This window comes from Pinus tabuliformis, chromosome 2_2, assembly GCF_031772625.1.
Source record: "Pinus tabuliformis cultivar Carrire ecotype Pingquan chromosome 2_2, CPIR1, whole genome shotgun sequence".
Lineage (NCBI taxonomy): Eukaryota > Viridiplantae > Streptophyta > Pinopsida > Pinales > Pinaceae > Pinus > Pinus tabuliformis.
In genome coordinates, this window is record NC_142300.1 from 90,838,402 (window position 1) to 90,865,658 (window position 27,257).

At 37.0% G+C, this 27,257-nt stretch overlaps 1 pseudogene; it reads right to left on the reverse strand.

Annotated features, from left to right (window-relative positions):
• Nucleotides 1-1,001: 1,001 nt before the first annotated feature.
• LOC149191569 (uncharacterized) overlaps nt 1,002-27,257 on the reverse strand; it is a 64,206-nt pseudogene continuing 37,950 nt past the window's right edge.

The following is a 27,257-nucleotide window of genomic DNA, read 5'->3' on the forward strand; positions in this document are numbered from 1 at the left end:
AAAAAACAAAACTTACAAATACCAATTTAATAAATATATATATATATATATATATATAATGCATCATCCTTTGTGAAATAAAACTCAACCCTTTTTAAGACTTTTAATATATATATATATATATATATATATATATATATATATATATATATATATATATATATATATATATAGATATATATATATATATATATATATTATTAAATAAAACAAACAGAAAATAAGGTGCATGTGGGCCCATAATCTTGGTGAGACGCCACATTGGATTTGAGATGGATATGTGCAGACTTCAATGGTTGGGTCTTAATCTTCCATATAACTATGTCAGAAAAACCATGTGCGGTTAAGGGAAACACAAATTCTTTGTGACACCCCCCTCTAGCAGTTTTTGGAAAGTGGCGGGGAGGGGGGCACAATAGATCTCGACCGTAGATATTTGTATTGATGGCTTTGTGAAACAAATTTGTGATAGGTTCCCTCAAATTAAACTATGATAGGTTTGAGGTCCTGCATTCCATATAATCCATGGAGATTCAATTTGGGTTGTTGATTGCATGTTGGTGGATACAACAAAATTACCATCTTAAAGAACTATAGCATGTGTATGTAGAGTTTGTGCCCAAGATGGCCTCCATTCCTGATAAAACCTTGCATGATAACTATTTCTTCTTGTTGAATCTCCACTCCCACCATAGCCATATTTTATTGGATTCTATCTATGTCCTTATGCATATTCAAAGTTATTGCATCCTCATAACTGGAAGACCCTGTTCTTTTCAATATTCCAAAATTGCCACAAACTTTGTCTCTGATACAAAAGCAGGTTTCACTTTTACATTAGATTCGCTTTTCGTTGCTTCATGATTGGTTAAACTTGGGTTCTCTTTTGTTTTATTCTTTACAGTTCTAGTCACCACCTCAAATATTGTAGGAAACTCATTGGTCATGTTTAAAAGAGGCCTCCCACAATATATTGTGGCATAGGTATAATATCCAAATAGTTAGAGTTCAAGGGCAGGGGCTTTAATCTTACTAGAAATATTCTCATTCAATTTTTGAATATTTTGATTAAAAAAATTTGAATGTGACCCTAATGAATATGGTTGTTTAGCCTTAATGTTAGGGATATTTACTCTAAAAATGCTACTAGAATTTTGAATTCGACTTTTTCTTGATTTACTATCAAGTATCCATGTTTCTATCAACTGCTCCTTTAGTCGGAATGACTATCAACATCAATGGAATGGATTCTTTGTTTCTTATTCGAATTAGTTGTAGGAAAAATATTCCCATTTCCAAAATTTGAACCTTCTAATCTAGAACTATCTAAATTACGACAAGTGGAAGGAAAATATACTAAACAATTCCTGAATCTACATCTCCTTGAATCTATCTTAGAAGAACAATCTTTCTTCCCAAGCACCGCACTAGACCATTTCCTCTTTCTTACATTGAAATCCTCCTTTTGTACGTATTGTTCACGCCTAGATTTTTTTTAAAAGAAAGTATCTTGGGAAGTTCATGAAAGGTATTGCATTCTACTTCTGATGTTGCATATGCCTCTACAACAACTTGAGATGCCTCTTAGTCACAATAGTTGTAGCTTCTAATTTAGAGAGGGCATAATCCTTAGGATTTTTGTGTTGGTCTTGATCAAAGGTTTGTGTCCGAACATAATTTGTGTAACACATGCTCCCACATTTACCATATTTCACAAGATCACTAAGTTCAACATGAGACGAGTGTCACTATGACATGACCCAACCTCCAAGTTTCAGTTAAGGAAGTGGGGCCTAGTAAGTGACACATAATGACATCCTAGAGGGACTACAAATCACTCAAGAGTTGAATAACCTCCCCAAGTGGTCAATCCCTAAGATGGAACCATTTTTCTCTGACCTAGCACCCAAACCACACACACAACAAGGCAAGGGCATGGTTATAGCCTAAATCCCTCAATTTTGAGAATGCAGTTCCAGGATCTGTGCCACCTTTTCAGGCCAACCTCTAGACCATTTCCCATAATTTCCTAATACTTTCTAGAATGCAATCAAAGATAATGACAAAGCTACTCAATCAAAAGTCAAGAAAGAATTTGACCTAAATATGTCTAATTCATAATAGACATTTCGTCAAACATATGGAAAACATGTAAGCTACGGGTCATGCATGCGTGTCTGATCATAAATTGATAGTATTCATCAAAGAATCAACGAGGAGGATATGAAGCTTCTTTAGATATATAGAACAAAACTTGTTAGTCCATATATACATCAACCATTCGGTAACTTGACAAATCATGACAAGAGCCATAGTTAGAATGCATCATATAACCAACATAAAAACCATGGAAAATCAACCATAATCTCAACATGACAACCAATATAAGTTCTCATAAATCACAATGGGAAAATCACTATTATTAACATATGAAAATTCCAACCAAGTCAGGTACTTCCACGTACCACCTCACCATATATTGTGTTGAACCAAATCTCTCTTTAATCCAATCACCCTCATGCCATATTAAAATCCTGAATGTGGGATCTCATGGAATAAACCAAGAAAAAACCAACCAGGGATTCTAAAGGCCAAACCACCTCAACCCTCAGCCGTAGTGATTCCACCTCTACAGTCTGGATATCACTAACAACAACCAGTTCAATCTCTACCTGAGTTTTCCAAGGCTCTAGGAACTAGTAGCTGAACCCACAACGTTCAAGGGCTCCAAAGCGTTTGTTCCAACTGTGGCGCTAGAGAATTTTTCCCAACCAATGGTTATAAGAACTAGTAACTCAACCCAAACTTCTATAGGGCATCTAGAGCATTTGTTCCAAACCATAACCATAGGGAACATGAGCACCAATAAGGGAAACAACAAGTGGAAAAACTGACAACACAATGGATATTAGGAAATGGAAAGGCAAGGATAAAACCAATGTTAATCTAAGCAAATCTCCATGCCAATGACAACACATAACCAAAGAATCACATGCATACACCATGCATCCAAAAAATTACCAAGGAAATCACACATACAACATGTTACCTGCAAAGCAATCTAGCTATAGTTGTTGATCCAACTATAGTTTATGATCCTTTTCCTTCTTTCTCCAATACAAGTCATTTCCCAAGTGTTCCAAGAATGCTCCAAGATTTCTCTAAGTTTGCAAGAGTATGAGAGTATGAGAAGGTGCTTAACTCAAAACTATAAAAAAGCTAACAATTGTTTCTCTAAATCCATTTTGTCATTGATGCCTCTATTTTCTTCATTTTCCTTCATTTTTCCTCTAACTTCCTTCGCATGCATATTTTTGTCTCTTCACCTTCCTTCTCTCCTATTTTCCTTATTTTCATAATTAAAATGCCAGTTATTGCCTCTTTGTCTTTTCCAAAATCCATAGCCATTAATTTATCATAAGCGATGTCGATTATAGTGTTTTTCTCAAAATTTAGCTTGGAATATGTGTTCCATGACCTTGGTCTTATTTTATTTACTTGGAAAGTCAACCAAGGTTGTTACAAATTTCTTCATTTTTCTATTCACTTCCATCTTCCACCTACACATAGTACAATGTTGGATTCTTGTTTATTGGAGTAGAAGGGGATTGATTTGTATTAGCCTTCACATCCTTGGTTACTAAGGCAGAAGGTTTCCCACTGCTTTGTTCTTTATATTTTTCTTTTACTGCATCTAATGAACTTAGGTTAGGACCAAATCCATGCAACTACTTAAGGAGTTTGAAACCTCCATTTTCTTTCTCTTTTCGAAATACTTCGATCCACATTTTACCAATTGACTAGCTATAGCACGAATGTCACAACTTGTATTCACATGAACTTTCTCCTTAATTGTTCTTCCAATACTAGATTGTCGTACTATAATTGTATCAATTGAAATAATCGGCAGCAACCATACACAGTGGCACAAGAGTTTTTTTCCATCTTTTCCCATGGAATGCAAGATCCATTTATTGAGAACTCCTAACCCTTCTTTTGGGCCAGCAAAAGCATTCACAGTAGCAAGAGGTAGCTATAACATCTCCAACTCCTAGATTTCCTAGGATTTGTAAAGACTTTACTAAATTCAACAATGCATTGCTTCATATATACGCTAGATAAAGAATCATGTTGAATTTTACACAATAGCATAACATGGTACATAGATCCTACATAAGGAAAGATGTATAACTACTTCAAGTTATTTGATCAATAATGGTGTAAATGATATTGTTATCAATGCGTTCTTGAGTCTTTATGCTAATAGCAGCATTGAGAAACTTTGATGTGTCAATCGATGGAAAATACAACGCAAAATTGGAATATGTACCAACTTCAACTCATTAACCACGTCTACCATATTGAAAAAAGTGATATTAAGTAAGCATTTCTAAATTTTTTCCAACATGTTGACAATATTCTCCTGTCACATTTATCATTTCACAAATGCCAGGGTGCTCCAACACATTCTTATCACCAAAACTGGATATTTCCACTAGCCTCAAGTCCCAATACCTAATAAAAATTTCGTCATTGTTGACTTCAATGTAACCGATATATGATACATATCACCCATCATAACTCCATATAAATCCACTGTGAATAAAACATATTACACCTGCATGTTTTTATTTTATGGGCCGAGGTATATACCCCACATCAGTTAAATAAAAATAATTTTGATTATTTATATATCTCAAGCCTCATGGCTAATTCTAATGCGTTGAGAACTTGTACCAACTCCTTGGCAAGTTCCTTCGTTGATTTGGTGCCTTGTGTGTTGGCTTCCTTGTGATCTATTGTTGTTGGCTTGGTAATTTGTGAAATATGATGATATATGTCCCATGGAATGTAGACTTGGAGATTGGGCTTCAAGCTCAACAAGTTTAATACAAATAAAACTTCTCTGCATAACCTGAGAGATTTAAAAATGCTTATAAAATGCAAAATTTTTTGTTTTTGGCCATAATTTTTTTTTTTTTATGGAAAATTATAAGAATTTCACTTTGCATCAAAAGGTATAATTTTTTGAATCAGATCCATAACACCATTAGCAGATGCCTCTTCCGTTTTTCTACTTCTCCCAAATTTAAACGACTAATTTTAGTTGTTTTCTCAAATTCACTCCCAGAAATTTTTACTTTTTGACTAGATGCAAGATTGAGCTACAACAGGTTGGAAAAGCATCATATTGTCCTCAATTTTTACAACAAGGATTCCAGAAGCCTTGATGATGAATGAAATTTTAGGATAGTTCAAGGTATTCCAAAGCATATATCCATTAGATATAGTTTAGTGTTGCAGATGAAACAAATCTTTTAGAAAATATCTATAGATATATTCGTCACATCTCAAAGAGCCAAGCAAGTATAAGGAGCTAGATATTTAGGACTATTCAATCTTGAAGGAATATAAATACGTGTTTTTGTTATGAAACCAGCTCACAAAAAGATAGAAAAGATAGATAAACGCCTTAGAATTCAGCCTCTTCGAGGGGGTAACCTCCTTTACATTACATAAATGAACAATTCTTGGATGATTCAAATGACAAAACCTCCTTTCTATATATAGGAGTCTAAGGGGTCACAATATAACCAAGCTAACCTAACAATAATAATATAAAGGCACAAAAATAACAATAGAGGGATTCTACTCGGATGCGGGTGAAATCAATGTGTCATAATGTTTCACAGGACAGATGGAGGTGCTTGGTACTGCCAGATGCAGACCCGCGCGATTCTCCAGAAGATTATTTGCTTGATATGTGTGACATTCAAGTGGCTCACTCGGTTCTTGAGGGATCATTTGCAGAGCAAAATATTTGGCATGCTCTCTACATTTACTACTCGTCCCGTCCAAGGTATGGCTTTGGTTATTTTATCCATGACGTTCAGGGATTTCATTACCACTGTAAGCACCCTACCTTCATGTATCTGGTTAAAGCTGGAAGTGGGTTTCGGGGGCTGGCTATTCTCTGCAAACAACAGTGAGTTTTCTTTGCGTATTTCGTTTCTTGTTCAACTCTGGCTTGGGAAAGTGTGGCGTTTAGATAGTGGTCTGGTCTCTGGAAACTTTGGCAAGATTTCAACTTCCCCTGCTACTTTTCCTGCGTCACTCTCCCTGCATTTACAGTCCTGATGTCCGTGTCTTAAGTTGGTTTCTATGTTATGTAACCTCTCTCTGGGTTCTGCTTTCGATTTTCCGGGTTGTTTCATCACCCTCCAGTCTCGACCTCCGCGGACTCTCCTCATCATGGTGCGCCACAGCATGAGGAGTCGTTCCGGGGGAAGTCGGGGAGGGCGTGGAAAACGGCCGGCTCCCAGCTCTGTGGATATTGCTCACAATCCAATTCCGTATCATGGGTTCCAAACAACACTGCCAATATCACCATTCTCTTCTCTGAAGAAGAAGCTCCGCCTCCAATTTGGGTGCGCCTGATGTCTGAGCCTCCTCAGGAAGCTTTCTATGGAGCCAGTAGTCAAAGCAATAGACAGGTTACTGCAGGGGAAAGTCTGGCAAAAGATTAGGGGGAGAGACTTAAAAGGAGCGAGGCTCCCAGTGCCTCTCGGCCTCTGGAAACCGCTATCTCGAGGATTCAAGAAGAGATGGATAGTGACACGCGTCCCCTGATGAGGCACCCAGGCAATGAAGATGTTGGACATGAGGATGCATGGAAGGATAACGCCTGTCCGGTGGTGGAGGAACCTCAGCATGAGGACACTGCATTTTGAGACCATCTGGGCCCTTCCCTTTTTGGTTTTCTGGATGACTAACATGATCAAGCTCAAGTAGTTTTGGACGCAGCTCGGGTCGGAAATCTTCAGACAGGCGGTCTTAATTTTCTCTATGTTGCTTAGTAATGTAAAAATCTTCTGGAATTTTGAGCAATGTAATGGTCTCGTGCTCTGGTCATATGCTCTAGACAGACAGTTTTCACCTCCTCTTCATGTTTCCTTGGTTAATTCCTGGTGGCTATATCTGCTCTCTTTCTTATGTATCTAGTTCTTCCCTCACAAGGGATAGTTTATGTTGTTCTGAGTGCTCTCGGAGGATGATTCCTGAGGCTTCGCCCCCTTGTATTTTTACTTTGTTTTACAGTTAATAGAATTAGCATTTGCCGAGAAAAAAAAACAATAGAGGGATTCTATGGGGCACAGTAATAACAATATGGGGACAATAGGGGAACAATAATATTAATAAGGGATACAACTACAATATTAATGGGGGCATCACTAGTATTATAGGGACCTAACATGCCCCTCTCATTCAAAAAAGTGTTGTCCTCAACGCTTGAGTAGTTATGGATGCTTCTGTATAAAATTCTCATCCTCCCATGTGGAATCTTTAGTAGATAAGTTCTTCCACTTGATGAGATACTCTGAAATGGATCGATTTCGTAGTTGTCAAGTTCTTGTTTCTATGACTGCTTCCGGTTCCAATATAATTTTTCCTTCCTCGTCAATTTCTGGAAATATTGTTTGAACTGGGAGCTTGTCGCCTATAACCTTCTTTAAACATGAAACATGGAAAACTGGGTGCACTCGAGAAGCTGTAGGAAGCTCCAATTTGTATGCCACAGTACCAATCTTTTGCAAAACCTTGTACGGACCATAATACTTTGGTGACAATTTTTTATCCTTCTTAGCTTGCTTGAGGGGCATTTGTTTATATGGTATCACCTACATCAAAACTTCTTTCACTGCGATGTTGATCTACCTATTGTTTCATTCTATTCTGTGCCAACACGAGGTTATCCTTTAAGAGTTGGAGAACTTGTTGTTGATGCTCGGTGTGATGTTCCACTGCTTGAACCTTAGAATTTTCTCGTAAATATGATGTGATGGATGGTGGCTGATATCCATAAAGTGCCATAAATGGGGTCATTTTTGTTGTAGTATGGAAGGAAGTGTTATACCACCATTCAGCCAGAGGAAACCATTTGACCCATTGTGTCTGTTTATCAAATACAAAGCAATGAAGATATCCTTCCAAACATTTGTTTACTATCTCAGTTTTCCCATCAGATTGAGGATGATAAGATGAGCTATGAGCTAACTGAGTACCAAGACAAGAAAATAATTCTGTCTAAAAGTTTCTTGTAAAAATGGGATCTCTGTCAGTTACAATAATCTTTGGGTTTCCATGTAGCTTTTGAATTTTTTCCCTAAATGTTGTAGAAACTGTACTGGCTTTAAATGGATGTGATAATGCACAAAAGTGTGCATACTTGGTAAATCTGTCAATTACCACCATGATGACACTCTTTCCCTCAGACTTGGGTAAACCTGTGATAAAATCCATTGAAACCTCTTCCAAACGTTGGCTTGGAATGGATAAAGGTTGTAATAGACCTGGTGTCTTAATTGTTTCAACTTTATTTTGTTGGCATACCAAACATTCCGCCACAAACTTTTGAATATCTGATTTAAGGCCATCCCAAAAAAAATTCCTTCTTAACCCTGTGGTAAGTTTTTAAAAATCCTGAGTGCCCTTCTAAGGGAGAAGCATGCAATTCCAAAAGAATATTTTGTTTGAGTTGGGAATTTTTACAAAGGTATAAGCGATCTTTGTACCATAACGAATCATTTTTCCAGCTAAATGTATCAGATGTACTGGAATCTTGTTGTAACTTTCAAATAAGTTCCCACACTTCTTCGTCATTCTTCCATTCCTCCCTTGATTCATTTATCCAATCTGGTTGGATAATAGAAATGGTGCACAACAATGCTTCCACATCCTCATCCTTTCTTGAGAGTGCATCTGCCACAACATTTTGCTTCCCTTTTTTGTATATGATTTGAAAGTCATAACCCAACATATTTTTGGACCCATATTTCTTGTTCTTCAAAGGATAATCTTTGTTCTAAAAAGTATTTAAGGCTATCATGATCCGTTTTTACCTTGAAGTGTCTTCCCATTAGGTAGGGTCAGCATTTCTTAAGTGCATGTAGTATTGCCAACATTTCCTTCTCATAAATAGCTTTGTGTAAATACTTTCCCTTGATTGGATGACTTTCGAAAGCAATGGGTCTTTCATCTTGCATTAAAACAACACCAATTCCATTTTCGGAAGCATCACATTCCACAATAAAGGTTTTTGTGAAGTCTGGTGTAGCTAAGACCGGTGCTTGGCACATTTCCTCTTTAAGATATTCGAAGGCCTTTGTTGCTTCTGGAGTCCATGAAAATGCATCTTTCTTCAACAATGTTGTTAGAGGTGCTGCTATTTTCCCATAATTCTTAACAAACTTGCGATAATACCCTATCAACCCGAGAAATCCTCGCAAATGATTTATCGATGTGTGGATTTCCCATTCCTTAATGGATTTAATTTTGCTAGGGTCTACCTTAACTCCTTCATGAGATACAATATGACCTAGATATTCCGGCTCTTGTACTCCAAAGAAACATTTGGATCTTTTTGCATATAATTGTTTCTCCTTGAATAGTTGTAGCACCCTGTCAACGTGTTCAACATGATCCTTCCAAGACTTGCTGTAGATTATTATATCATAAAAAAATACTAACACAAATTTTCTAAGGAAGGGTTTCAAAATGGAATTCATCAAACCTTGAAATGTAGAAGGTGCATTGGTAAGGCCAAAAGGCATGACCAAAAACTCATAGTGACCCTCATGAGTTCTAAATGTTGTTTTTGGAATGTCTTGAGTCTTCATTCTGATTTGATGATATCCTGAATGAAGATCTAACTTGGTGAAGTAAATTGATCCATGCAATTCATCCAGTAGTTCATCAATGACAGGAATTGGAAACTTATCTTTAATAGTGAGCTTGTTGAGCTCCCTATAATCAGGACACATGTGCCATGATCCATCCTTCTTGTGCACCAATACTACTGGAGCAGAGAAAGAACTTTGGCTAGGTTGAATTATATCAGCCTCAAGCATTTCTACAACCATACATTCAATTTCACTCTTTTGGGCATAGGGATATCTGTACGGCCTAATTTTTGGAGGAACACTTCCTGGAATCAAATGAATAGCATGATCATGATCACGAATAGGTGGGAGACCTTTGGGAGTCTCAAATACCTTGGAATGATTGTCCAAGACTTTTTGGAGATCTGGAGAAATAGATGATTTCGATGTGAAAACATCTAGTGAACATAATTGTGAAATTACACCTCGTTATTCCTTTTTTAGAAGCTTTGTCATATCATTAGAGCCTATTATCTTTCCCGGTTTCCCTATAATACCCCTTAATTGAACTTCCTTTCCTTTCGCATAAAATTTCATGAAAAGTTCTTGAAAGTTAAAATCTATTGTACCAAAGGATTGTAGCCATTGGACTCCTAATACAACATCAACACCTCCCATTGGAATGGAAATCATTTGGTTTTTCATTACATATTCTCTCATGGATAGCTTGATATTATGGCACTTTCCAGAGCAATTTATCGTTCCTCCATTTACAACCATCACTTGACACTCTAGTGCTGGATATAGGAAGCAATTCAATTCTTTTGCTATCTTACAATGAATAAAATTGTGGGTACTTCCTGAATCAATCAACACTATTACCTTTTTCTTCTTGATTTGTCCTTCTATCTTGATGGTTTGAGGAGTGGTAATTCCATCCAATGCATTACAAGATATGTTCGGATTCATTTCTTCTTTATCTAGGCTTTGTTCCTGGAGTATACCCTCTTCTTTTGACCTTTCTTTCTCCTTTTCTTCTTCCTTTTCACAATCTATGTAGAATAATTTCTTCTCAACACACTTATGACCTTTAGTGTATTTGCTATCACAACTGTAACAAAGCCCTTTTGCTCCTTTTTCTTCCAATTGTTGTGGTGTCAACCTTATAGGTTGTGGAAGGCTAGGAGCAACAACACTTCCATATTTATAGTTGTGAGTGGTATGCTTCCTGGTTGCCATAATTTTGCTTTCCATTTTTCTTGCTAACCTGAATGCCTTCTCTAATGAATCAGGTTCCCAAAGGCGAACATCATGTTGGATATTATCCTTTAAAGTCCCTATGAACACATCAATCTTGTGCTCCTCTGGAATATTTTTTACCCCTATGTTCAGTTTTTGGAACTCTTCAATGTGCTCCATTATTGAACCCTTTTTTTTATACTTATCAATTGGCTAAAAAAAGTGTTTCTTTTTGTATCCTCATAATGTGCTGTCAATTCTTCCGTAAAAATTTCCCAAGTGATAATTTGTTTATGAGAGCAAAGCCATTGATACCATATAAACTGATTTGGTTCCAAATATAAAGTTGCAATATGTAACTTTTGTGTGTTTTGCACATTATTGAGATCGAAAAATTGCTCCATCTGTAATATCCATGTTGTGGGATCCTTGCCATCAAACTTCCTCATATCGATTTTTGGAATATGGTGGGTCTTCAATCCAACATTAGAGTCTATGGAATCATGATTAACATTTCTTTTGTTCTCATCATGATTTTCCTTTACTACCCTTTCAACATTAGTGACCATTTCTTGTAGCAACTTATTCAAATTTATCTTGAATTCTTCCATCTTATCATCCATGCCATCCATTTTAGCGTCCATGCCATTCATCTTAGCTTCCATGCCATCCATCGTAGCTTTTACGCCTTTCTTCAAACAATCCATCTTAGCTTCTACACCTTTCTTTAAACCATCCATCTTAGCTTCTACATCTTTCTTTAAACCATCCATCTTAGATTCTGTTACTTTTTGTGCAAGTGACACTTGTTGCACTTGGTCTCTTAATTTTGATATATCATGTTGCATTTCTTCCTCTTCTTCATGAGTCATGCTAGAGCTTTCAGGTTGCATACTAGGTGTTTGCATTTTCTTTCCTCGGGGCATCAATTACTGATAATAATGCTTTACTATGCCCTTTGAATTCCTTCAAACTAACTTTTCAAACCAAGCTTATGCAAAAATTTAAAAAAAAACTACACACCTTTTTTCACTTTGTAGGAGCTTGATATTGAATCTAATGTCTCTTTGTAATTTCAGATCATCCAGTTCTAAAATTGCAACCTATAGTAGCTCTCCGTGTCCTCTTTCCAATGCCACCAGTCTAATCAAAATTGGATTCTCCAAGGAAGAGTTATGCAAATTCTCCCAAGATGACCTGATTATAGACTTTTCTAGAAGATCAAACTTGTATGAAGTGCCATGTGTCACTGTTTCGACCTATGGCTCTGAAAATTATATAAAAGAAACTACAGTCCATCCTCTCTCTATACCTTCTTACAAAATTTCAATCTGATGCTCAAAGAGAAAGTTATGATGATTTTCCTCAGGTCACCTGTTTGGAATGTAATTCAGGAGGCTGCAAAAAGACCAACTTCCTCAAATCATATCTCCGCCAATATAGAGAAAAAAGCTCTGAAATTCAGACCCGAGGTTTAGTGCGATTTTGTCTCAAATGGGTTTTTTTTTTTTTTTTTTTCCTGAAACATCGCAGAAAAAAATTTATAGCAAAAATTCCACGATGACCTATTTGGAGTAGCGAAACCCTAGAATCCAAAGCTCTGATACCAAATGTTATGAAACCAGCTCACAAAAAGATAGAAAAGATAGATCAACGCCTTAGAATTCAGCCTCTTCGAGGGGGCAACCTCCTTTACATTACATAAATGAACAATTCTTGGATGATTCAAATGACAAAACCTCATTTCTATATATAGGAATCTAAGGGGTCACAATATAACCAAGCCGACCTAACAATAATAATATAAAGGCACAAAAATAACAATAGAGGGATTCTATGGGGCACAATAATAACAATATGGGGACAATAGGGGCACAATAATATTAATAAGGGATACAACTACAATATTAATGGGGGCATCACTAGTATTATAGGGACCTAACAGTTTGGGGAATTAGTAGGATTACTGGTAAAGAGGGAATGTGTTTCTCTATTGACTTGATACTAGAGGTACCCTAGAGTTCAAAACTCCCTACATAATGAGAAAACTAGAGTTGAAATATTTACAAATGCATTGGGAATAATTTCTAAAGAAGGTGTACATACATCCTAGTGTTTCACCTTAGGTTGTCCCAATGAATTTTAGAAAGATAAATAAGTTTATTATAAAAAACAGGTATCCTCTTCTAGGAATTGATGACCTCTTTATTAGTTGGAAGGAGCAAGGATATTTTCCAAGACTGACTTGAGGTCAAGTTACCATTGTTTCAGAATCATGAAGGAAAATACTAGCATGGCTACCTTTCAAACAAAGTACCCTCTTCTATGAATTGATGACCTTTTTATCAGCTAAAAGGAGCACGGATATTCTCCAAGATTGACTTGAGGTCAAGTTACCATCATTTTAGAATCATGGAAGAAAATATTGGCCTAGATACCTTTAAAACAAGGCATGGTCACTCTGAGTTTGTGATGGTTCCATTTGGGTTGACAAATGTGCTAGATACTTTTATGTGCTTGATGAATAACAATTTATATATTGCCTGGAAAATTTTATTATTATACTTTTGGATGATATTCTTATCTATTCCAAAACATAGGAGGTGCATGAACACAATTCGAGGATGGTGCTATAAGTATTAAGAGAACACAAATTGTATGCTAAGTTAAGCAAGTGCACTTTCTATCAAAAGAAAATCCATTATTTCTACCACATTGTCTCAAAGGAGAAAATAAAAATGGATCTAGAAAAGATTAAGGCAATCAAAGAATGACCAACACCAAAGAATATTTCAGAAGTAAGATCATTTATGGGTCTAGATAGTTATAAGGTACACCTAAGGCAATAATATCAGATAAATGTCTCAAGTTGAATTCCAATTTATGGAGGGGATTGTTTAAAATATTAGGGACAAATCTAAGTTTCAACACAACATATCATTCATAGTCAGATGGGTATATAAAGAGGACGAACTTGATAATTGAATATATGTTAATAATATATGTCATGGAAAAATCTCCCAAGTGGGAAGACTATGTTCATTTGGATGTGTTTTCTTATATTAATTGGTATTATGTTTCATTGAAGATGATCCCGTTCGAAGCCTTGTATGGAAAAAAATGTAAAACACCAGTGATTTGGGATAACCCATTAGACAAAACCATTAGCGGGCCAAAATTTTTAGGAGATATAGAAGGGAATATGATAAAGATTATACAAAATTTAAAGGCTACATAGGATGTGTAGAAAGTATATATGAATAAAGGTAGGGCACATAGAGAATTTAGAGTGGGAGAGCATGTATTATTTAAAATTGGTAAATTTACCAAAGTTGGTAGTCAAATATTATGGGTTATTAGAAGTCCTAGAAAGGATATTTCCTATTTCACATATGCTTGCATTTCTTGCATCCATGAAAATTCATAATGCATTTCACATGTATTTATTGGAGAAGTATGTGCTTGATCCTAAACACACAATTGATTGGACTATCATCTAGGTGGAGCATGAAGGGGACTTTCCAGTGCAGTCAACATACATCCTACACTGAAAAATAAATGTGCTAAAAAACAAATCCATTGGCCCAATAAAGGTAGATTGGACCTACTACGGTCTTGAATACATCACATGAGGGAAAAAAGAGGTTACACAGTAAGAGTACCCTCAACTTTTCATAGATTTTGGAGAAATATCAATGTACATTTCTACATAGATGCATTAATACTCCATTTTGAGTATAGTTGAAGTTCCCAGAGGCATAATCTTGAGACTTAGTAAATGGAATGTGTTGGAGCCCTAAAATGGAGGTTGGGAAGATTGAGGGACTATGATGTAGAGAAGGGAGTATAATTCCTTGGGTTGTGTAGGCTAATGAGGAATGAGATATTTCTAGTTGAGATTGCTACAATAGTCAATAAATTATGAAAATGTTAAGTATTATGATGTAAAATTTTGTATATGTATGCATGTACACTAATATCCTGTTGTGCACTATGGACAATGAAAAAATAAGAGGGAGGGGAATCTAACCCCTTATTTTTTGACATTTTATATGGACAAATAATAAAATGAAATGCATTGTTGAATGAAAGATGAACATGGAAAGAGTCACATGAGGCTATGATTCCACAAGAGAGGGGGGTTAAATAAGGAGATCAAAGGGGAAAATCCACATGTCTATAATCCTAAGTCATTTTTCCAAATTAATTGTCACTACCATGCAATCCACATTTTAATTATTGAAACCAATCATTGAATGCATGTGTGAGGTTAGTGGAAGAGTCATCTCTGTTAGTTACTAAAACCCGGGGGTAATTGTACTCATGTAATAGGTGGGTGAGAGGGTAAAATCACTTATTTATGATAACATGACCTAAGTAAAATCATATTTGGGAAGAGTGAGAGTCAAGAAACCATGCATGGAAGAGGAAATTTGAGTGGAGTTTGTGTCATAGCATATTTTCTATACTTATCATAAGATGCATGCTTTGGCCTAAAGTTGTCATTCAATTTCCCTTTTGTAGACAATTTCCCTCAGATGAACTCTTTAAAAAGTGAATTGTGAGTTTACATACACGCCCTTTCTTCTTACATCACACATACATATATGACTCTTTAAAAATAAAAACACATATATACATTAGTATTCTTCATGTGACTAGTGTATTCTTTCCCTTTACACCAAAAAAAGAAATTAAATGTGCACATTATTTCATTTTTTTAGGTAGGGATTATGGGTTCTATTGATAATTCACCTCTTGTTTCTTATTCCCAATGACCCAAAATACTTTTCAAGAGTATTTAACATTGGTAGAGGAGAGACACAAGTATTTACCAGTACCAGTATGTTAAAAATTTATCTCTTAATCCTTGTGTATTCAATCCCTTAAGCTTTTAAGTTATCCCCTAAAATAATAAATTATTATTTCCTATATTCCTATTACTCCCTAGGCTTTGGAAAAATAATCCTTCTATCTCTCTCTCTTTTCCAAAACAAGAACACTGTGCATTGGAGACCTTAAGTGGCCTCAGGTAGAGGGATTTGAATGATGATTTTGAACAACACCTTTAGCAATAATTAGTTATTTTCTAAGGATTGTATTGTTGTCAATCTATTTAATAAGAAAATCATTCCTTTTAATTCCAATACATTATTTTCATAATATAATTTATGATCATGAGTTGTTTTATTGATTTATTTCATTTAATGCATTTGAGTTCTCTTTCAATATACTTTTGTCACCTGTTCATTTTCTTTGCAAGTGTAGGATCTTCAAAAAAAGTTTCATGGAATATGATTGGTAAGAATATTCATTAGAATTTTTTTTTCTAGGTAATTCTTCTAGCCTTATATGATATTTAATAAATATTTCTTGTTTCTTATCGATTGGAATGGATGTTTCTTGTTACCACAATATTATGGTTGTAACCCTACACATAGGAAGAAATTTCATAAATAGAAATGGAAACTTCACTGTGGAGAAACTTATCTAGGTTTCTCCCTTAGGATTGGTTTGATTGCTTAGGATCAATTTAGACTTTATTTTCCCCCTGTTCTAGTTAGTTTTGCTAGATTCAATCTTATTTACAATGCTCTTTCTTTGCTCTTTTAGCCCATATTTTAATTTTTTGTGTAAGAGTCTTCCATATACTCCTTTCTTCAAGAAAATTTTCATATATATATATATATATATATATATATATATATGTGTGTGTGTTATTCCTAAATAAAAATTATGCGTGCAAGTGTGTTTCTTTAGCAACATTCATGTATGTGTCATGAAGGTGGAAAATTTTTCTACCTCCTTGACTTTAGAAGGCATTTCTAAATGGGTTTTGGATATTTATTTGATTGTTTACTGTGATATTGGTATATATGTTGTTTTATGGAAGCTTTTGTGAGAATATTTAAGTTTCATCTCACTTTTATATACGAAGTTTTCCTTTGTTTCTAGGGTTAGGATCTTTTGGATGTGAAAAGTTTTATTTGTTTTAGAAGGTTCATTTCTCTTGTGTCTAGTTATTCTTGATTTTTTTTTTACTTTTTTGGACAAGGAGGAAATTAGGGTGGTTATCATTTCAGTGACATTCCAATGAAAATATACATGTTTGATGTTGAGGTGGATATCTAAACTCGGGATATAATTATGAGACCCTTACGAAGGGTAAGTAAGATTTTGATCCATATAATCCTTTGTACATATAGAGACCCATGTCTTAGTTAGTGCCTCATGTGCCAAAAGGATCACTTCTCAAATTTACTCCATTGTGGAATATTTGGCTCAAGCACCTTGTGTTATGTCTACCTTAGAAATTCTCCAGATGTGCCCCAAATAGAGGAGCACATTATTCACTGCTATCGGGATCACTAACCCCAAGAATACTCAGATGATATTTTTTTACACATTTTATGTCAAGTCGTGTCTTCCTCATCACATAGCCTTCTAAATTTAGGCTACTTATAGGGGAAATTTTGTTTTGAGGATGGTCATGGATGAGGGTGCTTTGACATGCATCACCTCATTGTCATTGTTGAATCCTATAAGGTCTCCAAAGTTAGTTCCATATCTAAGAGTACTAATACGTTTCATAGTCAATCTCATCAAACTCATGGTATTATTTCCTCCTTTCCTATTTAGTCAGGAGAGAATATTGTTTCTATTCAAGTGGAAGTCATCGATGCCATGCTTGACTACAATATTCTATTTGGGTGCAATTGAGTCTAAATTATTCATGTTATGGTTTCCATTCTCTTTTAGGCCCTTTGCTTTCCTTGTGAATGGAATATTTTTACAATTAAACATATGAATTAATGTCACCTTAAATCAAATGATTATTTTGAATCTATAGTACCTTTATTTCATCATTCTAAATAGGTCACTGAGAATTTAGGAGTTGGAATGTATCCATTTTTGATGGGAAATTTTAAATTCTAGCCCCCTATCATATATATCAAACTCCATTTCTACTAGCTTATCCTTATTACTATGTTTGATGTCGGTTAGGATCAATATAAAATGAAATTTATTTGTCCATGGGTATGTTTGCATATCAAAAAATGTTAGGATACTTTATAACTAGTTGTATCTTATGATTTTCATGACATCAAGCACATTGTGGAGGTATATTTGGATGTTTTGGATGGTCACTCTTAGAAGAGAGATGATGATTTATCTTACCTTTTTTTTTTTTTTTATCTTTAAACGATGTCAGTGCTATCAAATTTGGATGAAAACACACAACTATAAATTTTGTGTGACTTATAGGATGTTTCTAGGTTTCATTGTGTCCAACAAGGGGATCATGGTCAATCCATTGAAGGTTTAGGAAATAGTGTAAATTTCACCCCCCCACGTAATATTAGACAACTTTAAAGCTTACAGGGTAAAGCTAATTTCTTACGATTATTTATTGTAAACTATGTCGAGATTAAAAAGGATTTGTGTTCCTATTGAAGAAAGGGTTTGTGGGATGATATTTCTTAGAGATATTTTGATATATTGAGAAATACATCGATATTTTCCCCTCTACTTAGTCGTCAAGACTACAATAGATATTTCCTTTTGTTTCTTTAGGTGGAAAAATCTACTATCAATATGGTTTTGGTTTAGGAAAATGTTGAGCTAAATGAGCACATCATTTGTTATGTAAGCTAAGACACTACGAGTCTTGAAATAAATTATTTCCATGTTAATAATTTATCCTTGGAGTAGGCCATGTTTTCCAATGACTCCAGTATTATATTCTATTAAAAAATATCATTGTGGTAGTTGAAGTAAATCCATTTTAATTTTTCCTGACTAGGTGAGTGGTGAGGAAAATTCAATATGTGGATTGTAATCTTACAAGAATTTGAGCTTGAATTCACATAAGCCAAATCTAGAAAGTCCCCAATATTTGTAGAATTGATTTCAAAATTTCCTTCGTAAAATGAGAACACATATGAACAAGAATTGTTTCTAGACAAGAAAATATTTCTCATTTCTTCCATTGACCCTTAGTACAAATATATCCTTATATATATATCAAACTTTAAGTTTCCTCTTTCTTTATCACATGATCACTAACATCATATTCAATATCAGGAAAATAACTATCTTATAACTAATGACACTTTATATGTTTGTGGGGTAGATTCCATTTTCCGATGTTATTTAACCCATGAGGACGTAGATAAAGTCTTGAATGACTATAATAATGGAGCATGTGGTTGACATCTCTATCGGTTTGTACATAACCCATAAAATTTTGCATATTGGATGCTTCTGGCCCACAGTATTTAAATATTTTATGGAAGTAGTTAAGAAGTGTCATCCATGTTGGTGGGCCCCAGTATTGTAGCAATAATGCTACAACTCCTGGAACTCCCTTCTTTAATTTTATCAACCCGGTAGTTCGTAACAAACTTGGAAGCGACGGTGCTGTATGCACAAGTACTAGCTCTTGCCGCAGCTGTCACTTGGTCAGCTGGCACAAGTCCGCTAGGAGCTTAAGCCAACTTCTATGAGCTCTTAGAAGAAGCTTTTTAATTGATGGATGAAAGCTAACTCGAAGGAAGCTAATCTAATTGCGAAAAGAAAGTGAAAGCCAAAAAGGAACGCAAACCCTAGCAAACCCTAATTCTACCAGCTAGTCCTACTGACGCAAAGGAGAGCATGCAAACTACTGAAAGAGATGCCATTACTTCTAGGAAGGTAAAATGCATGTGTCTAAGTTATCACTATCTGAAGAAAACATCTTTTTGTATTTTTGATTAAGTTATTAGAATTATCATGCATGTGCTTTTAACTAGCTTGTCACTGTGCAGAGGTGGATCAAGGAGGAGAAGCGCTTAGGAAAGGATGGGAAGGTTCAGAGAGGGTCTAAAGGGTCCCTAACATTCTTTCCGAGAGTTTCACAAAGTCTGGATGCCATGCAACCGTGTTTATGAACTTCTACAGGAAGTCTGCAGGGGTTTCTACAGGAAGTTCTGTAATTCTTCTACAGGATGTTTCGTGATTGGGTTTTTGACTGATAGGTGAGTGGGAGAGAATGCATGAATGGGTAGGGAGGTATGGTAGGGGTCTGGAATGACCCAATGACTGAGGGATGAGGTGATGAGAGGGTGTGGAAGTCTAGCTTGCATCAAAGAAGGTTTAGGCAATGGAAAGGCAAGAAGGTAGGGTTATGTGGCAAAAGAGCAGTTGGGAGATGAGGAAACAGACTTGGTGATGGAGGAGCTGATCTGGACGAGGCTCAGATGAACGAGGAGGTGATGAAGGTGCCCTGCATAGTGTTTACCTGATCAAACCAACTACGTCTTGCATACAATCAAAATATTAGATGATCTATCCAACAGTTTAATGAGATCAGTGAACAACAACCTTATTCATGACAAGAATCACGTACAGCATGTGAACAAAACATTATCAAAGAGATATAAACGCATGACTAACTCCTACCAATCCATCCTAAACATAAAAAGCTACTTCAACCATCAAAAGCAACCTAAGTAACAAAGCACGAATTAAAACTAAAGAGCAGACTTTATTTTAAGAATGCAGCGAACACACATAAAGATAAACAAGGGAGGTACTGGGCACTTGAGATGGGCCCAACCCCAAGAGCTGGTGCAAAGTTGGATTCATCTTTATTAATCAAGAATGAAGAGTTACATCAAAACTGTCCACAAGGAGAGCTTGAGAATGAGCTGAAAGCAAAGCTAATCTATTGCATAAAATTCGAACTACAAACTAGCTAACTAATGGTTGCAAAATGACTAACCACTAGCTACTATCTACTGGATAACTAGCTAACATCCACTGGCTAACAAAATGACTAACTGGCTAACCCAAATGAGGCCCTAAGCCTTCTTATTTATACAAATTGAGGACCCAACAGTCCTCCTAAACTTTAGGGACTCGGCTGCCCAAAACTTGGAGTTAACAACAGTCCTACTTGACTTGCTTGGCTGCCCTTGTGCTGATTGATTTGGTGGCCTTTGAACTCCGAGCTGATGGTGGAGAATTCGAGGTAAGGGCCCATAAATGAGGGGGACACCTTCCTACAAATCCTCTAGCTTGTTCTCCCACGAATTTGGCTTCCAAGTGCTCGTTAAGACCTTCAATTTTGTCTCCAAGTGGACCAAAAAGGCTACACAAAGCACCCATTAGACTTGTTGGCATAATGACTAACCAAATTCACTCTATTAACATAAAAATAATCAAAAACATGCAATAAACCAATGATAATGGTGGATTAAGTCAACTTAGGAGGTTTAATGAGCCCAAATAATTGTAGAAACAGTCCTCTGAGCAACCAATCTCTCTCCTCGTCTTTGATGGCCCTGGTGGCTTCTTTGGCTAACATCTCGGCTGATTTCTCCTTTGGCTTCCCTCTTTTCAAACTTCCTGTAGAAACAGTTCTCTGTCTTCCTGTAGAAACAGTCTGCTAACAATTCTCTGTCTTCCTATAGAAACAGTCTACTAACAGTTCTCTATCTTCCTGTAGAAACAGTCGGCACTGTCTTAGCCTGCTTGGCTGAGGGTGCTTTTCCTTTCAGCTTGGATGTGGCAGCCTTCGTCTTCTCGCCCTTTTGCTCTTCTTCCTCATTGTCTGCTGCTTTTCTCAGTGAATCCTCAGCCTTGTTATGAGTGCACAAGTATATGCAATCATATGGAAGAAATGGTGCCCTTGGCATTTGTGTTATTTTACCACCCCCTGCTTTGGCCTCAACAGCTTGTCCTTTTCCCTCATTCCTCTGCCTGTTCCTTCTGTGGTGGTCTTTCTTGTGTTTGTTACATCATCATTGAGACCCTCACTGTTGCTTCTTTATCATATCCATGAAGTCTACCTGAAGGTTAGATCTCCATGTGTGTCTAAACTGTGATTGCAACCGTGGAATTTTATTTCAAATACCCATTGAGAGATATCAAATTACAGTTCACACTGAGGTATGCAGGCCAATATATATTGAATGCTGAGATCCTTGATCCTAGGACAGATCCTTCAACTTCATCTCTTTGATGAAAACACTTGCAGGTTGACAAGATGATGTTCATACATATTCCTAGGTTTATACATCCATAGATATTTCCTTTAATCATAGGTATGCTAAGTATCACATATATTCGTCGTGATATGTCTAGACAGATCTAAATATAGAGCCGAGATGCAACCCTTGTTATTTCTGCAATATATATATACACAGTCTTCTATGTCCCTCAACTGCAAGTTTCACAGTAACAATCCTTCCATCAATGGTTTTGTTTGGTTCCTCACGGGCTCACTTAGTAGCGTCCACAGTCTCGAGAGTCACAAATGCAAATCCCTTGTTGGTGAAAAATACATACAACATTAACCAAGACAAATACAGCCAAACAATCTAGGCCTCGGAAAAACATGCATAAATCTCTAAGAATAGAGACATTTTAAACTGCCCATCATAAAGAAATATGATGTATCTTAGATTTGTAACCTAGATTTGCTGGTATTCTTATCATATGCAACTGACCCTTCTTCCATCTCTCCATATTTGGAAGAAAACTTCTAGAATATTATCATTGGCCATTTCATATGAAATACGACCAAGGTAAAGTTTCCTTTGGGCTTGATTTGCACTTTAACCAGGACCTGTTCCCACCACTGACTAATTTCTTACAGTAATCCCGCTCTTTCTTCAAGCTTCGAACTGGATGAAGAAAAAATTGGGCTTCTCTGCTCTGGAAGACTCTGCTGTGTAAAACATCTTCCTATAGAAACGCCTGTAGATTGTGATAGGTGGGAGATTTTTTTAAAAACGACAGAAATCTAAGAAATCAGGAAGAAAACTTGTAGAGGACCATTGGTTAACTGATCTGGAAGTGGTGGATGCGTGCTCCAGTTGTAACTGCAGTTGAACAGAGGGTGTGAGAGTCAGCCGAGCGTCATTTAATTTTGGCGTGATTCATGGTGAGGGAGTGCAGTGGCCAAGCGTACATGGCCACATGCAGACGGAAGTGTTGTGATGAGCTGCATGGCCTCTTTCCGTTAATCAGTTGCACTGGAGTTACCACTGTCTGTTTTTTTTTTATTTTTTTTATTTTTATTTTTTTTAATTCCCCGTGACTGACTACACACATGCGTTGATGATCCCTGGATGAGTGCAATCAGACTTGCTACCTTTCTAACTGAATCTCACCATCTCATTCATTCATGAAATGCTTTAGATTAGATCTATGCAAACAGAGGAACAAGTTTAGTCACGTACCTGCAAGTCGTGCGTGGTTGCTTTGCTGCATGCATGTGTTGATGTAGTTGCATGGTGGCTTGATTGATGATTCATGGTTTTTTTTCTTGTGCAGGTGTCCTCTGGACGAATCCAAGCTGCATGAGTTCATTTCCACGTTCAAACCTGCACGTTCAAGCTGCTGCTGCTGCATTGTCACAAAACCAGAACTTGTTTTCGCCATTGCTCTCAAACGGTAAACCGGATTGATCTGAAACTTGGTGAGCATGTTCCTATCATCATTATGCATCTCCCATAGCAAAATCGTGATCAATGGATGCACGGATTTTGAGAAAAATGGAAAATGGCTGAAGATTTCAGAGAGCGATTTCTCAGAAATCGTGCATCGGAATCAGCTGAAACTGCTTGGGTAGGTTACCATCACTCATATGCATATCCCCATGAAACAGGTTTTGAAACGGATGCACGGTTATGGAGAAAATGCAAAAATGGTTGATGGTGATGGAGGCTGATTTCTTGGAAACTGTGCATCGGAATTGGCTGAAACTGCTCAAGCATGTTGCCATCACCCTTGTACAATTCCCCATAAAACGGTTTGTCAAATGGATGCATGGTTTTCAAGTTATGGCAAAAACAAATTTTGTTCCATGGATTGTTTCTTCAAGGCATTTTGCAAGTGTTTGCATGGAAGGAAAAACTGAGCTTGGGCTGTGATGCAGGTATGGAGATGATGGAGGAGGAGTTGGAAGATTGCATGAGGACTTCTGAACCCTTGAGGAAGCTACCATGTTCACCAAACAACTTTTTGAAATCCATGTCTAGTTTCCCACAATTTCTACAGGAAGTTCCTGTAGAAGCACAATGAGAAGCACAATGAGGTGGAGAAAATGATGGAGAAAGGCAAGGGATGGCCACATAAGTGCTTGCAGGCCTAATCAACAGATTCCCACCATCAGATTCCATTTTAGACTTGAATTTGGTTCGTTCAAAGGTTCTACAGGATGTTTCGTGTAGAAATACAGAGCTTCCTGTAGAAGGCACAAGAAAAATTCCTTTAACCTTGATTTGAGTGCTCCTCCTGTCATGAAACATCCTTCTTGCAACCTGCAATGTCATTGCTGCAACATGAAATTATTCAATGGAGATTAGCTTTATTTTTCTTTTCCTTTTTCTCTTTTTTTTTTTTTTTTTTTGAAAAACAACTAGGGCGCCTCATGGAGGTTTTCACCCTAATTGCCTGCCTTGGGCGCCTCCAAGGGAGGTTTTCACCCAAAGATCTTATTCTCTTTTCTCTTTCTTTTCCCAACCCATTGATTGCCTCATGGAGGTTTTCAATCAATGAGCCAATCTAAGGCGCCTCCGAGGAGGTTTTCACCTTAGATTTCTATTTTCCTCTTTTTTCATTTTTTTCTTTTTCTTTTTTCTCTTTTTTTTCTTTTTTCTCTTTTCTCTACCCTACCCTACTCGAAAAACAAAACCATTTTCAAGTATAAGAATACTTCCAATGGAGCCATGTGCACATCGAGATTAGAGAAAAAATGATGTGAAGGCTCGAAATGCATGCTTTGATAGGTATCCAGATCTCAGAGACCAAATGATCTGACTTTGAAAGTACCAAACATAGCTGAGGAAGAGAGTGCCGCTGCAACTTAGTGACCCTATGAAACCATATCTCAATATAGCTTTGATACCCTTGGTTCTTTTGCTGATCTGGATCATTCTTCATGTCACCTTCTAACATGACTTTCTCATCTTCCTCTTTTTGCTGATCTTTCTCTTGAATACATGGAAGATTTGATGGTAACCATGAGGAAGATTTCTCGATCTCTGATTCTGATCTCTTCTCTTCATCAAGTGCAGCCCATGGTTCTTTGATCTCCTCTTTTGAATCTTCTTTTGCTGGATGCGATCCTTCAATGCTTTCAAGATGATCTCTTTTTTGCAATGCTTTTCCTGAGCTATGGTGAATATCATTGAGCTCAAGAGGAGTCATTTGGATATGATGTGCCTCAGCTTTGCAATTGGGTTGAGCTGCTCCATTGTATGGTTTTGGAAATGGTGGCACGGGTAGTTGAGTGGAGGTGTGAAATCGAGATGGAGATGGATGGCATTGTGGTTGGGTAGGCATTTGGGGTTGCCTTGGTGGAGGAGGAGGTGATGGTTGTGGATGAGCAGGTGGTGGAGGAAAATAAGCGGGAGGAGTGTTGTATTGGGGCCTCCACTCCTGATGAGGTGCATTCCATTGAGGCTATGGCTGAGCATAAGAGTGAAATGAATGAGCAGCTGGTTGGGCGTAATATGGATCTGTGAAGGAACAAGGAGGAGGTGTGAACCAGGAAGGATGAGCAGGGGGACCCCAAGAAGGCATGAAAGTGGCTTGATAGGGGTCATAATAGGTCTCGGATGTCCCTTGCAGTTCCCACTGATAAGATCTAGGTCTATGTGGCCTCTTTTGGTTCATATAATAGAGTGATTCAGTGGCTCCTTTTTCTCTTTGATATGCAACTTTAAGTCCAGGCAAGGAAGGGCACTGATTCGTAGGATGGTATTCTTCACAGACAAAACACACTTCTAGGGAGTGCATTGGACATTTGTTCCTAGGATGCTTTCTAGTGCACCTAGGACAAAAGATGACCAAATCCCTCTTGGCTTCCTCTTGCTTCTTTTGGATCCACAGGGTATCCAATTGCATGGCAAGAAACTGCCTCATATCACTCTTGAAATCTTCTATCTGATCTTCAAATTCGTCTTTGGACAAGGGACTGCTCCCAACATTTCTGCTTGTAGCCATTTGCTCCAGAGGAATGGTTTCTTCTTCTTCTCCCCTAGAGGTTCTTCAGATATGTCTTGATGTCCACCCAGGGGTTCTTCTTAGTCACAGCCATCGAAGAAGAGAGAAGATTGGCTGTGTGAAGCAAAGGGGGGGTGTTGTGAAAATATTTTTCTAACTTATCTCTACTCCTACAAGGCATGAAATGAAATATTTTTGGTTGATTTTTGCTTTTTTCTACTTCTAACTGCAAAACTGAAATAGATTGAACTGCAACTAACTATCTTGCTAAAATGAAAATGCGGAATTGAAATGAAAGCAGGAAAGGACTAATCTATTTTGCTCAAATGAAATTGCAGGAATGAAATGCTACTCTACGCTTGCGAAATTGAAATGCTAATCTACGCTTGCATAAATGAAATTGCGGAATTGAAATGCTAATCTATGAAAGCGAGAAATGCTAATCTACTTTTGCATAAACGAAATTGCATAATGGAAATGAAATAAACTACTTAGCAGAAGATTGTAGTGGAAAATAGAAGAAAAGCGACAATCACCAATACTCTGACGCTTCCCCGGCAACGGCGCCAAAAAGATGGTGGGCCCCAGTATTGTAGCAATAATGCTACAACTCCTGGAACTCCCTTCTTTAATTTTATCAACCCGGTAGTTCGTAACAAACTTGGAAGCGACGGTGTTGTATGCACAAGTACTAGCTCTTGCCGCAGCTGTCACTTGGTCAGCTGGCACAAGTCCGCTAGGAGCTTAAGCCAACTTCTATGAGCTCTTAGAAGAAGCTTTTTAATTGATGGATGAAGGCTAACTTGAAGGAAGCTAATCTAATTGCGAAAAGAAAATGAAAGCCAAAAAGGAACGCAAACCCTAGCAAACCCTAATTCTACCAGCTAGTCCTACTGACGCAAAGGAGAGCATGAAAACTACTGAAAGAGATGCCATTACTTCTAGGAAGGTAAAATGCATGTTTCTAAGTTATCACTATCTGAAGAAAACATCTTTTTGTATTTTTGATTAAGTTATTAGAATTATCATGCATGTGCTTTTAACTAGCTTGTCACTGTGCAGAGGTGGATCAAGGAGGAGAAGCGCTTGGGAAAGGATGGGAAGGTTCAGAGAGGGTCTAAAGGGTCCCTAACATTCTTTCCGAGAGTTTCACAAAGTCTGGATGCCATGCAACCGTGTTTATGAACTTCTACAGGAAGTCTGCAGGGGTTTCTACAGGAAGTTCTGTAATTCTTCTACAGGATGTTTCGTGATTGGGTTTTTGACTGATAGGTGAGTGGGAGAGAATGCATGAATGGGTAGAGAGGTAGGGTAGGGGCCTAGAATGACCCAATGACTGAGGGATGAGGTGATGAGAGGGTG